Genomic DNA, 18,025 nt, shown 5'->3' with positions numbered 1-18,025 from the left:
CAGGATTCAGATATGCCACATTCTCACCTCCAAGATTGGTGCTAGAGTCAGCAGAAGATTCTGCTCAATAGGTCCATTTGCACTGCAAGGTATGGAGGTCTTGACTTAAGTCCTCCAACAACTACACCCTGTTCATGAGTCACAGAAAACTAGCATGCAGGTACAGCAGATAATAAAGAAAGTGAATGCCATACTGGTTTTTATAGTGAAGGAAATAAAATATAAAGGTAAAGAAGTAATGTTACAACTGTACAAAATATTGGTGAAACTGCACCTGGGGTATTGTACACAGATTTGGTCCCCTTATTTGAGGAAAGAGGTGGTGGCATTGGAGGCAGTTCAGAGGAGGTTCACTAGATTGATCTTAGAGATGAGAGGTTTGTCATATAATGACAGATTGAACAGTTTAGGCCTATAATTTCCAGAATTTAAAAGAATAAGGGGAGATCAAATGGAGGTATTCATTCAAGATGATAAGAGGGGTGGTTAAAATAGATATGGAGCGGATGTTTCCTCTTGTGGGGAATTCTAGGATGAGAGGTCATAATCTTGGGATAAGGGTTTGCAAATTTAAAACAGAGTTGAGAGAAACTACTTCTCCTAAAGGGTTGTGAATGTGTGGAACTCACTACCCAAAGTGCAGTGGATGTTGGGACAGTGAGTAAATTTAAGGTGGTGTTAGACCGATTTGTAATTGGTAATGGGTTGAAGGGATATGAAGAGAAGGCAGGAAAATAGGGGTGAGGAGCACATTAGCCACGATCGAGTGGCAAAGCAGACCCGGTGGGCTGAATGCCCTAATTCTGCTCCTATGGTTATAAACCTTCTCAAGGGGTAATAGGGTTAGGCAGTAAATGCTAGCAAAGCTAGTGACATCCATGTTCCACGAATGAATAGAAAAGTATTTAACCATAAATCAAACCTCTACAGCAAATACCATAATTGATCGTAGCCACGGTTCTTTGTATCATTAATTTTACGCTAAAATGAAATACACAAGTATTTGCAGCTTAGTTAATTTTCAAACTTTCAAAGTAGTGAAGAAACAGGTGACAGCTTAATCCAATTACGGATAAATGACTCATCTGCAAAACAACAAGCATCCTTTTATTTGCGACTATTTAGAACACATTAACGATTACTGATTCGCTAATAACAGGAGCCATCGGCCTGTGAATAATTCAAAAAGTACATGCAGACCCGGAGTCGCATTGATGCTTATTTGACAAAATTTATGGTTCTGCGTCCAAAGGCACCGAGAACATAACTTGTACTGCAATTATGAAGGTTCAAACGCTCCATTCTGTACCATACTAATTCTTACTTCTATTGCAATTCCTTTTGCCATAAACTCGGAGCTCAGGTTAAATCATCATTCTCAGAGGCCCGCCATTCCACTTTACCCAGCGAGATGTGAATACTTTTATTTTCACTTTCGGCTGCGGGACCCGATCACCCGGATATACATGAAGCTGTCTCTGTCGGGTTATTTTTGGTTTGCTCACAAACTATTCATAATTTTCAAACACCTGGGCAAATTTAAATAACTATTTATTGAGTTGAAGATGAGGGACTGGCGAGTTATGAATGAATTATGTCCCGAACATGAGTGGTCTCCCAGCGCCGGGATAGCAGCAAATTGTGGCTATCTCCAGCAGAGAGAAACCCAGCTCCGCTCGGGCAACACATAAAGGGCAAGGCATGATTTGGAGATGTCGGTGTTGGACTGGGGTGGACAAAGTTAAAAATCACACAACATCAGGTTATATAGTCCAACAGGTTTAATTGGAAGCACTAGCTTTCGGAGCGACGCTCCTTCATCAGGAAGCAACGTTTTACTGCAGATGTGGTCGTATTTCTTATCTTCATCAGCCCCCGCGAAACCAGAAGATAATGTCTTCCATTTCCCTTTTTAATGTGCAAATCGCTTGTGTCAAACTCTTATATCGAGCTGACTAAGGGTGATACATAAAATCGCACTGAGCACAGGGATTCGGTAGAAGGGTTGGGACAGACACGCTTTCCATTCCCAATGATAACAGCGGCGGGTGTAAGTGGCGGGGGAAAGGAGGAGTCAAGAGGCACTGCAATGGCGGTGTTCAGCGCTTTTCCAGCCTCACCTTCGAGCAGAGCAGGGCTGTGCTCAACTTCCTCCCGGAGAATATCATCAGATCCAAATAATTTTATGAATGAAGTACATTTTTGAAATTTAAAAAAAATATTCATCAGGGGCACGGTGACCTCCACAGAGACTGGGGCGGACTCTGTCTGGATTCGACGGAGTGAAATAAATAATACATTTGAATTAAAACAAAACCTCTGGCACACCCAGAATGAGATTAGTCTGAACCAGACCTTTATTTCACTTTACTTTTACGAAACAATATAAAAGCTGAGTACTCGGATTTGCCATGTGAGGTTTGTTTCCAAAAGTCGCATTATTGGTTCTTCGACAACACTGCTTTTTAAAAATATTTTGTAAACATCGTGCTCAGAGATGTTACAACACACGTTTGGAGCAGGTAGGACTTGAACCCAAGCCTCCAGATAGGGACGCCACCACTGCACTGAAGGAGATCTTATTCACTTTTCATAAAATTTTTCATTTTGTTGAGCCCCTCAAGTGACCAACTTTTTGCCAGTTCAGCAGTCTGGTATCAATGGAAGCTGGCCTCTTTTAATGTAACGAAGAAAGGGAAATCATAGGACTCGGTCCTTGCTGAACTTAAGGTATGTTGTCGTCAACCTTTTTAAGGTGTGTTATTGCACACCTCAAGAGCAGATGGGACCTGAACCCGGGCTTTCCGGTCGGAGGGAGGGACGCTACCACAGGACTGAAAAAAACCTTTATTCAATGCTTTTATCTTAATGTGGAAATTGTTTATTCAGTTAAATGATTGGAAAGGAATATTTTTAAATATTACTCACATTTGCCCGTTTGTCAGAAACTTGTGGGTAAGCACCGATTCAGGACCTGAGCACTACCTTCTGTGAAGTCATTGCATCTAACTATAAAAATTGAACTCATGTTTTTGACAGATGAGAACTGGAAACCATGTTAATGCAAATTAAATGAATATTAATCTAAATGCAGTGGTCTATTTAATGAATTTGAGGTATTAGTTTAATAAATAAAAGTTAAAAACTAAAACATTATTGCTAAATCTATTTGAACTTAGTCATACAGTCATAGAGATGTACACCACGGAAACAGACCCTTCAGTCCAACACATTCATGCCGACCAGATATCCCAACCCAAATCTAGTCCCACCCGGCCCATATCCCTCTAAACCCTTCCTATTCATATACCCATCCAGATGCCTTTTAAATGTTGCAATTGTACTAGCCTCCACCACTTCCTCTGACAGCTCATTCCATACACGTACCACCCTCTGCTTGAAAAGGTTGCCCCTTAGATCTCTTTTATATCTTTCCCATCTCACCCTAAACCTATGCCGTCTAATTCTGGACTCCCCCACTCCAGGGAAAAGACTTTGTATGCTGTCCATGCCCGCCATGATTTTACAAACCTCTATAAAGTCACCCTTCAGCCTCCGACGCTCGAAGGAAAATAGCCCTAGCCTATTCAACCTCTCCCCATAACTCAAATCTTCCAAGTCTGGCAACATCCTTATAAATCTTTTCTGAACCCTTTCAAGTTTCACAACATCTTTATGATAGGAAGGAGACAACTTGCATGCAATATTCCAAAAGTGGCCTAACCAATGTCCTGTACAGCCACAACACAACCTCCCAGCTCCTGTACTCAATACTCTGACCAACAAAGGAAAGCATACCAAACGCCTTTTTCACTATCCTATCTACCTGCGACTCCAGTTTCAAGGAGCTATGAACCTGCACTCCAAGGTCTCTTTGTTCAGCAAAGCTCACTTGGACCTTGCCATTAAGTGAATAAGTCCTGCTAAGATTTGCTTTCCCAAAATGCAGCACCTCGCATTTGTCCAAATTAAACTCCATAAGCCCATTGGCCCACCTGATCAAGATCCCGTTGTAATCTGAGGTAACCTTCTTTGCTGTCTACTACACCTCCAATTTTGGTGTCATCTGCAAACTTATTGACTATACTTTTTATGCTCACATCAAAATCATTTATGTAAATGACAAAACGTACTGGACCCAGCACCGATCCTTGTGGCACTCCACTGTTCACAGGCCTCCAGTCTGAAAATCAACCCTCCACCACCACCTTCTGTCCTGTCACTGTGTTAAATGGGATAAACTTCAAGTATGTAGAGCAAACTCAATACTGAACATCTACAAGGTACTGTGGACCAGCAGAAGCAGTGGAATCATACTACACTAATAGTCATGATTCGGAGATGCTGGTGTTGGACTAGGGTGTACAAAGTTAAAAATCACACAACACCAGGTTATAGTCCAACAGGTTTAATTGGAAGCACACTAGCTCTGAAAGCTAGTGTGCTTCCAATTAAACCTGTTGGACTATAACCTGGTGTTGTGTGATTTTTAACTTCATACTACAATACACCCCGCAACATTATGGCCCAGCATATCCCCCATTCTATCTATCATTTTAAATACAGTAGATGCATTATATCTTATGCATTTGAGCATTTGCACTATTTACGTGGTTCAGCAAGACTCCATTAGAACTTTCTTCCCGTAGGTTCTAGCTCCATGTGATTTGATGTCTCTGATACACTTAAGGTGTTAATAACTATTACACTAATTACTTCTCACCGCTGCCTTATCCTTTTGAAATTTCTCCTGTAAACAACCCCACTGAACTTCTTGACCACCTATTGATCTTGCCTTGTTAGACCCAGTCTATCAATGACTGACAGATAAGGGCCTTTCTGATCACTTCCGTGTCTTGCTTTGCATCTACATCCCCCTTACATGCTTCAAAACTACCATCCATACATGTTCCTGAAAAATAATCTATCCCCGATTTACATACATCCGCACTTCCAAATTGTAACTATCTGGCCTTTGCTCCCCCCCCCCCCCCCCGACTCTCTATTGATTTATTTAACTGCACCCTTATCTTCACTTTTGATGTCTTGGTCACCAGTAAAAGCATTACATTCTCTTACTCTGGCTGCTTCCTAGGTATGCCCCTCATCTCGATTCCTTTAAGGCCAAAGGAGGCAGATTTTAAAATATATTGCAGACAACTGGTATGGGTATCTATGGTTGGATTTGGCTGACTACTTAAGACATAATCAGTCCTATTTATATCAGTTGAAATTCATCACTATTCCAGGGTCATCCTAGAATGTAAAGCCCTGACTGCTTTTCTTTACAGTGCCCTTTCCCCACCCCTTCTCCATTCACCTCAAGCAAGGAGCTCTAAACTTCTTTGTCACTGAGGTTGAGACCATGCGATCAACTGCCTCTACTACTTTCCTCCCTCCTACAACTGGTCCAAGTGCAATCCCTGCCCTAGTCCTGATGTACATAATTCCCCAGTTTCCCTCCTTGTGCCTCTCTGCAATGATCTTTTCCATGAGATCCACCCTTGTTTCCTCAATCGTATTATTCCATAGCTGCAAAATACCCAAGTTGACCTCCAAAGCTAGTATTTTAAATGGTTACCCTCTATTTTACCTGTTATCACCTCACTCTAAAAAAGAAAAACCTTGAACCCATGATCCTTGCAAACTATTGTCTAATTTCCAACTTCTCTTTCCTCTCAAGTCCATGAACATGTTGCTTTCTACATCCATTCACATCTTCACCAGAACTCCATATTTGAATTTTTCAAATTAAGTTTTTCTGACCTCCTATCCATGTCTTCACTATTTCCAGGTCTGAAATATCACATAACTTTGTCTCTGTCTTTGCTGCTGAACTCTTCATTTCTGAATTTGTTACCTTGAGCCTTAACTACTCCAACACATTGCAGGTGATCACTCACATTCTACCCTTTTTATGGTCATCCAAAACACTGCTGTCTATACTATAGTTCCTTATCACTCCATCTTGCTAACCGACATTATTCCTGGTCAAGCAATGTCATGACTTTAAAATTCTTTTTCTGGCTTCTTTTCAAACATCTTTATGATGGCCTCTCCCATCAGTACTGAAAATGTGTTGCTGGAAAAGCACAGCAGGTCAGACAGCATCCAAGGAACAGGAGAATTGACGTTTCGGGCATAAGCCCTTCTTCAGGAATGAGGAAAGTGTGTCCAGCAGGCTAGGATAAAAGGTAGGGAGGAGGGACTTGGGGGAGGGGCGTTGGAAATGCAATAGGTGGAAGGAGGTCAAGGTGAGGGTGATAGGCTGGAGTTTGGGTGGGTCGGAGAGATCAGGAAGAAGAGATTGCAGGTTAGGAAGGCGGTGCTAAATTCGAGGGATTTGACTGAGACAAGGTGGGGGGAGGGGAAATGAGGAAACTGGAGAAATCTGAGTTCATCCCTTGTGGTTGAAAGGTTCCTAGGTGGAAGATGAGGCGCTCTTCCTCCAACCGTCGTGTTGCTATGGTCTGGCGATGGAGGAGTCCAAGGACCTGCATGTCCTTGGTGGAGTGGGAGGGGGAGTTGAAGTGTTGTGCCATGGGGTGGTTGGGTTGGTTGGTCCGGGTGTCCCAGAGGTGTTCTCTGAAACGTTCTGCAAGTAGGCGGCCTGTCTCCCCAATATAGAGGAGGCCACATCGGGTGCACTGGATGCAATAAATGATGTGTGTGGAGGTGCAGGTGAATTTGTGGCGGATATGGAAGTATCCCTTGGGGCCTTGGAGGGAAGTAAGGGGGGAGGTGTGGGTGTAACTTTTGCATTTCTTGCGGTTGCAGGGGAAGGTGCCAGGAGTGGAGGTTGGGTTGGTGGGGGGTGGACCTGATGAGGGAGTCATGGAGGGAGTGGTCTTTCGGAACACTGATAGGGGAGGGGAGGGAAATATATCCCTGGTGGTGGGGTCCATTTCAGAGAACACCTCCTTGTGGAACATTTCAGAGAACACCTCCACCTCCAAACGGACCCCACCACCAGGGATATATTTCCCTCCCCTCCCCTATCAGCATTCCGAAAAGACCACTCCCTCCGTGACTCCCTCGTCAGGTCCACACCCCCCACCAACCCAACCTCCACTCCCGGCACCTTCCCCTACAACCGCTAGAAATGCAAAACTTGTGCCCACACCTCCCCCCTTACTTCCCTCCAAGGCACCAAGGGATACTTCCATATCTGCCACAAATTCACCTGCACCTCCACACACATCATTTATTGCATCTGGTGCACCCGATGTGGCCTCCTCTATATTGGGGAGATAGGCCGCCTACTTGCGGAACGTTTCAGAGAACACCTCTGGGACACCCGGACCAACCAACCCAACCACCCCATGGCTCAACACTTCAACTCCCCCTCCCACTCCACCAAGGACATGCAGGTCCTTGGACTCCTCCATCGCCAGACCCTAGCAACACGACGGTTGGAGGAAGAGCGCCTCATCTTCCGCCTCGGAACCCTCCAACCACAAGGGATGAACTCAGATTTCTCCAGTTTCCTCATTTCCCCTCCCCCACCATGTCTCAGTCAAATACCTCGAATTCAGCACCGCCTTCCTAACCTGCAATCTCTTCTTCCTGACCTCTCTGCCCCCACCCCACTCTGGCCTATCACCCTCACCTTGACCTCCTTCCACCTATCGCATTTCCAACGCCCCTCCCCCAAGTCCCTCCGCCCTACCTTTTATCCTAGCCTGCTGGGCACACTTTCCTCATTCCTGAAGAAGGGCTTATGCCCGAAACGTCGATTCTCCTGTTCCTTGGATGCTGCCTGACCTGCTGTGCTTTTCCAGCAACACATTTTCAGCTCTGATCTCCAACATCTGCAGTCCTCACTTTCTCCTCTCCCATCAGTATCTCTGTAATCTACTCCAACCCCACAATCTTTCTGTGCTTCTCTAATCCTGGCCTTTTTTTTCACTGCATCCCTGATTTTAATTGCTCTATCATGGATGACTCCTTTTATTGTGGTAAGCCACAGTCTCTGAATGCTATCCTGGCACCTCTCTGCCTCTTTACCTTGATATCCATCTTTAAGTCAGCTCTTTGGCTAAGCATTTGGATCATCTGGCCTAACATCTACCCATGTACCTTGGAACCAGAAAGCTGTCTGCTTTTTCACATGGGTAAAAGAAACAGAAATCCTTACTTGAAGAACAGTGATTCCTGCGTATTCAAAGAAATGTATTGTATGTTGTATATTAGCTGGCTTATCCTGACAAAATGATCACTACCTCTGCTGTAAGTTTCTTTCACATTCGTATGAGTAGCCTTTCAAACACATTACTTGAAACACTGAGAAAAAAAACATTTAAATGATCATTTATCTAATTTCCTGTTTGTGGGAATTTTGTACAAATCGACTTTTATTTGCAGATGTTATCAGTGATTACTTAAAATTGATTGTAAAGGGTCATCTTGAAGTCATGAAAAATGTGGCTTAAATTTTAAAGGTTTTTGTGCAAATCTATAGCTCAGGTTGTGGATAATGTAGTTGGCTAGCTCGCCAAGCAACTGGGTTATCGTGCAGATGTTTTGCTACCATGTTGGGTAACATCATCAGTACAACTTCTGTGAAGTGTTATTTTCCCTGGAGCGTTGGAGGCTGAGGGATGACCTTATAGAGGTTTATAAAATCATGAGGGGCATGGATAGAGTAAATAGCCAAGGTCTTTTCCCTGGAGTGGGGAAGTCCAAAACTAGAGGGCATAGTTTTAAGGTGAGAGGGGAAAGACTTAAAAGTGATCTAAGGGGCAACTTTTTCATGCAGAGGGTGGTTCGTGTATGGAATGAGTTGCCAGAGGAAATGGTGGAAGCTGCTTTAATTACAACATTTGAAAGGCATCTAGATTTGTATTTAAATAGGAAGGGTTTAGAGCAATATGGGCCAAATGCTCGCAAATGGGACTAGATTTATCTTATGTGGAAGAAAATTTGACACACTCTGCCTGGCAGCCATTTTGTCTCATAAATAATCTCTCCAGTTAAAGCACGGTTGCTGATATGCTGTTTTGAAGAAGTGCTGCTATAACTACTTTTCCAAAATAGCCTTGCAACTGTCAGCTAGTCCTTGCTTCCCCCAGATCCTAGACGAGTTTTGCTTTCATAATGATATATGGCTCATTGTACCTCTTTTCCTCATTTCCCCTCCCCCCACCTTTTCTCAGTCCCAGCTCTCAGACTCAGCACCACCTTCTTCACCTGCAATCTTCTTCCCGACCTCTCCGCCTCCACCCCATCTCCGGCCTGTCACCCTGACCTTAACCTCCTTCCACCTATCGCATTCCCAACACCCCTCCCCCAAGTCCCTCCTCCCTACCTTTTATCTTAGCCTGCTTTGCACACCCTGCTCATTCCTAAAGAAGGGCTTATGCGCGAAATGTCGATTCTCCTTCTCCTTGGATGCTGCCTCATCTGCTGCACTTTCCCAGCAACACATTTTTAAGCTCTAATCTCTAGCATCTGCAGTCCTCACTTTCTCCTCATTGTCCCTCTTACCTGGTTCGAGCCTTGAGTAAACTATCTGGTATGTGCTAACATTCGAGCCTGTTTAATTGGGAACCATCTGTAGCAATAAGAGGGGTTGACCATGACTTCACCTGACCCCATGATTTTTGCAACTAATAGTCAATCCCTGCCTAGAATACTACATAACTGTAACATTTTGTCTTACTTCGGACTATGCCTGTCTCTCTCTCTCTCTCTCTCTGTGTGAGGCAGGACGTTTTCTGCATGGCCATGTAATAAAGTCTGTTAATGCTCAAGGTCTGATGCCTGAGATTTTCTACAACATCTCGGATATCTGGTTGGCATGGATGAATTGAACTGAAAGGTCTGTTCCATGCTGTACATCTTAATGAGTAAACATCAAATCCTCAATTGAAGTACAACTGAGAGAAGGCATATTTGCAATGTATCATGGAAATATAGTTGAGAAATTACAAGTGATAGAACAGAATAGAGTAAATGACATTGATTTTATACTGGTCTCACAGCACTCATGTTGTCTCAATGCATTAACATCTTGAGGTAACAATTTCATGTTTTAGCCACAGTACAGTCTTGTATAATATTTGGTAAGGTAGTACTACCTATCCATAAGAACTGAACTTAACTTCTATCACTTCAGCCATGACAAAAACGAGTGAAATGGCAAGTTAGATATTTGAACATGTCACAAAATTTAAACCACATGTTAGATAGTGGCTTAAGTTTTCACCCATGTATTGGGCACACAGACTTTGGAGAATCCCTGGCTCCACAAACATAATTTTTAAAAATGTCAGGTGAGAAGGGGTGATACATTTGGACTCAGGATTACCAGGCATGGAATTATTGAGGAGTCTGAAGTGGCCCTGGCACAGGTTGGGAATCCCAGCTTTAGCATATGTAAAAGCAGGCCTTCAGAAAGTCACATTTGAAAATTTGGTCTTCTGTGGTAAGCTTCCTGTGCATTGAAGGAAACATCATTAACTTATCAAGTGAATCAACTGTTAGCTAACCCTAGAATAGATGACCTACCATTAGCTGTCCCAATGTGAACATTGTTATTGCCACAGCTTATTTAATGTATACCTTACTGAAGCATCAAAAGAATGCAGTATGTTCTCAAGACACATCCATGGACATAGCACTACTCTATACCACCACTACCTGGTACATGTGATAATGAAATTAGCTGCCAAGGGTTAGTGGATAAAAAGTGAACAGTGCTAACACTGTTATCTCACCCACTGTCCTCTTTTGCACCTATCTGGCAGGATGCACTAGTGCTTGGCCAGGTCCCTCACTGCTATGGCATAACATTGTGACTAAGACAAAATTGGTTAGGCTGTCAGTTGTCATGGATCAATATGCAGCCTTGTAGTGACAGCTGCAACAATACATGGCACATGAGGAGACCTATCCCTTCCATCCTACTGTTATCAGAATTTATTGAATGATATGCTGAAAACTGTTAGTGCGTATAAGCTAAATTCCTTCTAAAATTTCCTGTTACTGCATGGGCTCTGAAATCCATGTGCAAGCAGTGGCTTCCAGATCCAGAAATCCATGTGTCTGAGCACACAAGGCTTTGAGCAACTGAGGGAACAAATGACTGACAGCATTTTAATCTGAATTCTTCTGACCCATTTCACTGTACATTTCTATTGACAGCATCTCACATGGAGGAGTCATGGAGGAAAACATAAACCCAACTGCCACATATTTTCATGATCAAGACTATTTAATGTTAATTGAGGATATGCTAATGCTCCTGAACCCTGTTGATCATTGGAAACCAACTGCCACAACGAAGAAGGTCTGGATACAAACTACTGCAGCAGGAGAGCATGAGAATTCCTGGATTCAGGGCTGGAAGAGGGCCACCAAGGAGGTAGGAGAATCATGAAAATGCTGCAATATTCTGGAACCTCAACAGTCACTTTTTGTGTCCAATTAATAACAGATGTATGGACATCTGGTGGAGTTCCCTGGTACAGTGAAAATCCTATGAAGGTGAATAGAGCAGTCAATCACTGTCATGGGCTTAACTTTGTTGTGGGGCTTAACCACATGACATCTGAGCAGGAGAGACTGACTAATCCTATTGAGTGACAAACGCGATCATTTTGGAGGGGATAGACAGTAACTGGAATGAGTCCACTTAGAGAATCAGTGCTGATATCTGTGAAAAGTATAAGAAACTGTGAACCTTTAACAGGAATTTACACTATTGGCAGAGTAATGTTGTGCCAAGGTTTAATCCTAATGTAAAATATAGTAACTTAACCTATGCACCCATCAACTCACTGCTATCCATGTGCATGTCTAGCAATCACTTAAATGTCCCCAATGACTCTGACTCTGTTTTTTCTTCTTGTTTAGATCTTTTGTGTAGGAATCGGCGGACTGCGCTTATTGGGTACCCGTTGTTCCTGAATACGCTGTATAGGTGTTTTTCCTCAGCTTCTCGTAATTCCTGGGTGCTGCAGTCTGTTATGACTCATTTAAACAATATCCTGATGCAGCTCCATTTTTGGGTGTTAGGGTGTTTGCTCCTGTAGTTGAGTATCTGGTCAGCGTGTGTGGCTTTTCTGTACATCCATCCTGGGTCAAGCTAAACAAAGGCACACACGGGAATGCTTAGAGGCCTGGCATTCAAAATGGAACTCCATTACCAAACATATCGATTTGGACCCCATTTGCCAACCTCTCAGAGAAAGAACTGGAAGTGATATCATCCACCACAACAGACCAAGACAGTTAAATAGCAAATGGGACAGAACACCAGCCCTTCACTGAAGGCTCACTGCTGATGTTACCTAGCATGGTGACAAAATGACTAAGAACTAATTACCACCTCAGCGAGCCAACTTACAATCTGATCCACAACCTGAGCTGCATATCCTCTCCAAACTCATAAACCAATACGAGTTTAAAAGTGAGGATAAAGTGATTAAAGGTATTAGAGCTCAACTTTAGCTGCAGTTTTTTTTATTCCCTTTCTTGTTTGAGGGTTGGGCCATGGATTTCCTTCAGATCAGAGCAAAGTGCAGAAGTGGTTTTCCATTGATTTCTGCAGCATGGCTGACCAGGAGGTTTCCCACTCTTACTACCTGACTTCAGATGTGTATACGTACTGATAATTAATCTATTTAGCCAGATTTCAAATCCACTCTCCATGGCTGACAAGACCTGGAGCGGGACTCAAACTCAGTGTTTCTGGACCTGAGGTATGGACACTACCACTGAGCTACAAGACCTTTCAATGGCCATACATATAACATTTCTAATAGCTGTCATAGGACTAGTGAGGCTAATTTACAGTTAGATTCTTTATATTCCTAGTAGATTAAAGCTTTGAACAAGTATAGCATGGATATGGTTACGATTTACTTTGTTCATATGCTGCTGGCATACAATCGTGATCTTGAGTAGATGTTAAACATAATCTGAATCAGTACTACTTCTAGTTAATGGCATCATGGTAATGAATTTACCAGTACAAATAATAGAAATTTCTCTCCTGTTATAGTATCAAAACCAATTGCACAGAATCGCTGATACAAGGAGACAACACAATTGTAGTGCAATGTGCCTAATTGTATTTGCAATTCTCATACTTGTTTTCAAATCCCTGTAAGACCTTGCGTCTATTTACCTCTCTAATGTCTAACTCACAAACCTCACAGGGACATCTGTGCACCTCTGATCAGCTCTTGGCCATCTCTAATTTTACATTCACCATTAGTGGCTATGTCTTCAGTAGCCTAGGTTCTATGCTCTGTATTTTTTTTCTCTAATACTCCTTCCTTTTCTTTTATCGTTTAAAGGCAGTCTTTAAAACCGAGCAAGCTTTTGGCTATCTGCTTTTTCTCTGACTTTGTTAAACTTTGCTTTATTATGTTCCTTGATAGATTTTGCATATAAACAGAATGTGAATCAGTGCGATTTCTATGGCACTAGCTGTAAATGTTTATTAATTCTAAAATAAACATTTGTATCTCTCTGCAAGCTGAAAATTAGTTGTTTTGAAGCACAGGGAACAAAGTTATTCTTCATTGAAATTAAAAGGTGAATCTTATGATTTTGGAACGTTCCTGGACTATAAAGACTGGCATCCTTTTCTTGCTTCTGTCATTCCTGATAATACACATCTAATTACAATTACTGACTGATCCTTCTAATCAATTCATTAAACCATATTATTATGGGACTAACAATGTATTTTACTAACTACACACTACATCCGTTTATGTGAATAATATCATGATCTTGACAATATAATGGAAATTAGGCTTGGTGAAAGAGGACAGAGCAATCTTGCCTTATAAACAAAGCCATTATTATTCCATGTCTGCTTGTCAGTAATGTAATTGTCAAATATGAAGTATTTATAAAAAGAAATTCATATCATCAAAGTACATGATATTAATAGCATTGACCTTTTAATATGTCAACCATCAAAAAGACAGAAAACAGAATACAGTCAGTGAAGTAGACTTGAATGAGATGGCCAAAGATTTGCTTGCTCAGAACAATTTTTAAAGAGACTTAATGTGGATAAAATGTAGGCATTGAAGGATGAGTCATCAGGTTAGGTGGGAGTGTCTTTGTTTCATTTCATTCCTATCTATTAGGTTGTAGCTAGTGAACCACCTGAAAGGATCTTCTTATTCCATTCATTTCATTCATGAATTCCAGATTATGTTGTGACTACTTTTCATGGTTCACATTGATGTTAATGTAAATATTGTCATCCGAAATGCATAATATAAAGATTTAACCAGAACTGTCACATTTCTAATGGAGTATTCGAAATAATTTTACAATTTGAATTACCAGACAACTGAGTCTTGCTATTAGATTTAATGGGAATTCCATATTATGGAATTTATATTCTTGAGATACTTCTCAAAGTTTCTCCCCTACCTTCAAAATTAATAGTTCTTTGAAAATAATTCTTGTGGATAAAAATAAGCTTGAATTATCATTTCTGAAAATATGTTGCTGGAAAAGCGCAGCAGGTCAGGCAGCATCCAAGGAGCAGGAGAAACGTCGATTCTCCTGCTCCTTGGATGCTGCCTGACCTGCTGCACTTTTCTAGCAACACATTTTCAGCTCTGATCTCCAGCATCGGCAGTCCTCACTTTCTCCTTGAATTATCATTTTCCTATCTATTTTTGTCCAATAAACTGAAAGGGCATCTGAATACTGAAGTTGGCAGGAACCATTAAATAGTTAATTTCTAATTCAAATGTTCCCCTTAAAAGCAAATGAGCTAATATTCATTTTACATTCAATTGCATACTTTTTTGATGTCCTTTTTTTCATTTGATTGAACTCTACTTAGATATTTGACCTGTTTTGGCTTCAGGAAATCAGAGGACTTGTTTGAACTATTTATTAAATGAGTCAAGTTTTATTTAATCATCTTATTTGGAAGAATTTTGGTACTGTTTGTGATTTTCTAACTATGCAGCTGAGACCTTGAATTTATAATGTGTGGAACTGAGATGAGGGCTGGTACAAAATTAGATTTCTGCAATTTTTCATTTTTTTGACCATCCTGAAAATTTTTAGTGTTTTATATTTTCTGAGATGGATGAAAATTTACTTACATTTCATTTTTCAGCCTTACAATCATTTGACACAACTATCAAAGGAGAAAAGGAAGTCAGATCAGTGATCTTGAGTGTAGATTTCACGTGACTGTTATTAAAAGCTTTAGCTACTTTGTTTTAAATTTAACCTAGTTTTCTAATCAACCCATTCAGAGATGTTAGTGCACACCTCTGGAGCAGGTAACACTTGAACCTGGGCCTCCCAGTCTCAGGGTAGGGACACCACCACTGTGCCATAAGACGGTCCCTGTCAGTGTACTTAAGTACTTAATATTTAACTCCTGCCAGTAAAGTTGAAGCAGAAGACGTTAATAATGGCCACTGCTGTGGTTCCTAACCTCCTCAGATACTCTTATTACATTTCAATTTTAAGTATCATGAGCTTGCCTTCATCATTTGGAGTTAGTGCTCTTAAATGACATAAACATGCCACAAGTCATTCATTTTCTTAAGGACAGTCTTATTCTATGCAAAACAACATTAAATAAATTAGATTGATATCGTTGACAGGAATTATTGAAGAAAGAATAATTTCTTTCATTTACATTTCCAGTTGGTTTTCTTGTTATCAGGAGCAGTTGTTTCATAGCAGGCAACATTTGCTCAAACAATCAGCAGGAGATTTCTATCCCCAGTTTGGAGCCAGCCAGATTGGCAGTGAAGAATGTAGGTTGTTTCCTGCATGCTTTTCCCTTGCCAGCATAAATTAGGGTTCCTGGGAGTGAAGTTCATGTCAGGTTCATAATCAGGTTCTAGAACCAAAGAATCATACAGTACAGAAGATGCTCATCAAGTTTCCACCAACAGAAACTATTCAATCTACACTAGTCCATCTTTCCAATACTTGGCCCACAGCCTTGAATAGTATGACATTTTAAGTACTCATTCAAATACTATTCCTGCCTCAGTCACGCTCCCAGACACTCTATTCTAAATGCCCACTATACTCTGTGTGGGAGGAGAAAAACCTCAAATGCCCTCTAACATAATTATCTTTCACATTAAAAATTATGCTCCATGTTATTGACTCTTCATGTAAGGGGTATAGATGCTTTCTTAACACCCTGTCCATAGCTGTCATACCCTTACACATCTCAGTCAGGTCTCTTCTCAGAATTACCACAGCTAAATCAATGGGGTTACCATTGACTAGAAATTGATCTGGACTAGTCATATAAGAGCAGATTAGAGGCTGAGAATTTGTGGTGAGCAATTCACCAAAGCCTTTCCCACCATGTACAGACAGAAGACAGGAATGTAATGGAATACTCCCCACTTGCCTGGATGAGTGCAACTCCAATACTCAAGAAGCCTATTCCCAACCAATACACAATATCCCACTTGTTTGGTGCCCCAACCTGAACGCTCACAGTGGCTGCAGTGCATACTTCCTGCAAGATACACCACAACAACTCATCTTGGACAGCACCTTCCAGACCCGTAACTGCTATCACCTACAAAGGCAGTAGATACATGATAATGCCACCACCTGCAAGTGCCCTTCCAAGCCACTCACCATCCTGTCTGTTCCTTCACTGTCAAAGAATGCAAATCCTGTTCTTGTACCTATACCACATGGACCCTGCAGTTCAAGACAGCTCACCACCTTCCTCTCCAGGGCGATTAGAGATGGGCAATAAATGTTGGCTGGCCAATGATGCCCAAATCCCATGAACAAATTTTTTTTAAATGCTAATACATTACTTTCTTGGTCTACACCCGTTTTAATGAGATCTAGAACTTGGCTATAACTTTACATTAGTAAAATTAGGGTAACATTTTCAGATCAGTTCTGTGTTTTGTCCTTGCAAGGTCGAGGTCCCGATGATGAACTCTAAAAGGTGCGGGCGACCTTTACAATGACTGACAAATCTAGTCCAGCCTGATTTCAACATGGTTCATTTTAGTGAAACTTTTTACAAATGAATAATGTATATTACAACACGCTGTACAGTAACGTTCAATCGAACAATGTTATCTCCCACAGTCCAAAGGAGTATTCGCGAGTCTTGCATTTTCACTTTCACTTCTGATGAGGCCGAGAATCAACAGGATCGGAGGCACTGCACAAATATAAGGTCTTCCGTCCATCCGCCCGAGGATACCGCTTTGTTGCTAAAGGTAAAGTTAAAAGTTGTACAATTGGGTGGAGGGCAGCACGTTCAAAGTGAATCTGCATTTGGATGTGTGACCACGGCCGGCGGGACTGGGCTGGGCTGGAGGAACACTGTGCGGCCCTATCCCACTGCCTCTTCCACTCAGAGCTGCAGCTACTCCACACCCTTGGCAACGATTCCAGGCACCAGGGCAAGCTACCCCGCTCAGGAGACCGATGTTGACCCTGTGTGGGTGACCTCAGAGTAGCCCGCGTAGTCGAATGGAATTTCCCTCAATCAATCAATTTCTGTCGCTGGATAATTTGAAATAAAATCCTAAAACACGGTCGACATGTGGCTGCTTCTCCCTCACAGGCAGAATTAACTCATTTTCGTGTCTACAGCTACTCATTTATAATACCTAATGTGGAAGAAGAATTGAATGAGAAACTCCATATTGTTTTTTTTAATAGAACTACTATTGTGTTTGAAGTTTCTGTTCAAAAGTCAAGGGGTGTATCATTTAAAAAATCACTTGTGTTATTAGATTACCTACAGTGCGGAAACAGGCTCTTCGGCCCAACCAACCCTCAAAGGGTAACTCACGCAGACCCGTCTTCCCTGTGACTAATGCACCTAACACTATAGGCAATTTAGCATGGCCAATTCACCTGGCCTGTGGGAGGAAATCAGAGCACACCCACACAGACATGGGGAGAATGTGTAACCTCCACACAGACAGACACCTGAGGCTGGAATCAAACCTGGGATTTTGGTGCTGTGAGGCAGCAGTGTTAACTACTGCACCACCATGCTGCCCCTTTAGTTTTGGAT

The 18,025-nt window shown here is 41.9% G+C and overlaps 2 protein-coding genes across 5 annotated transcripts in view; one reads left to right on the top strand and one right to left on the bottom strand.

Moving 5' to 3' along the window:
• The window catches only part of erap2 (endoplasmic reticulum aminopeptidase 2), a 74,933-nt gene extending 73,325 nt beyond the window's left edge, over positions 1-1,608 (bottom strand). Inside the window, exon 1 of the mRNA XM_072583424.1 lies at positions 1,325-1,608. The gene's annotated coding sequence lies outside the window, so the exon portion shown is untranslated. The remainder of the gene's footprint in view (positions 1-1,324) is intronic.
• A 26-nt stretch (positions 1,609-1,634) lies between these two features.
• Positions 1,635-18,025, top strand: part of LOC140484693 (endoplasmic reticulum aminopeptidase 1-like) — a 97,794-nt gene continuing 81,403 nt past the window's right edge. For all 4 annotated transcript variants that reach the window (XM_072583407.1, XM_072583397.1, XM_072583387.1 and 1 more), the window contains exons 1-3: positions 1,635-2,730; positions 11,146-11,365; positions 17,083-17,216. The gene's annotated coding sequence lies outside the window, so the exon portion shown is untranslated. The remainder of the gene's footprint in view (positions 2,731-11,145; positions 11,366-17,082; positions 17,217-18,025) is intronic.

The sequence above is a fragment of the Chiloscyllium punctatum genome, chromosome 2, assembly GCF_047496795.1.
Source record: "Chiloscyllium punctatum isolate Juve2018m chromosome 2, sChiPun1.3, whole genome shotgun sequence".
Lineage (NCBI taxonomy): Eukaryota > Metazoa > Chordata > Chondrichthyes > Orectolobiformes > Hemiscylliidae > Chiloscyllium > Chiloscyllium punctatum.
The sequence above is the reverse complement of the archived record's forward strand: the minus strand, read 5'-3'. Positions and strand labels throughout refer to the sequence as shown.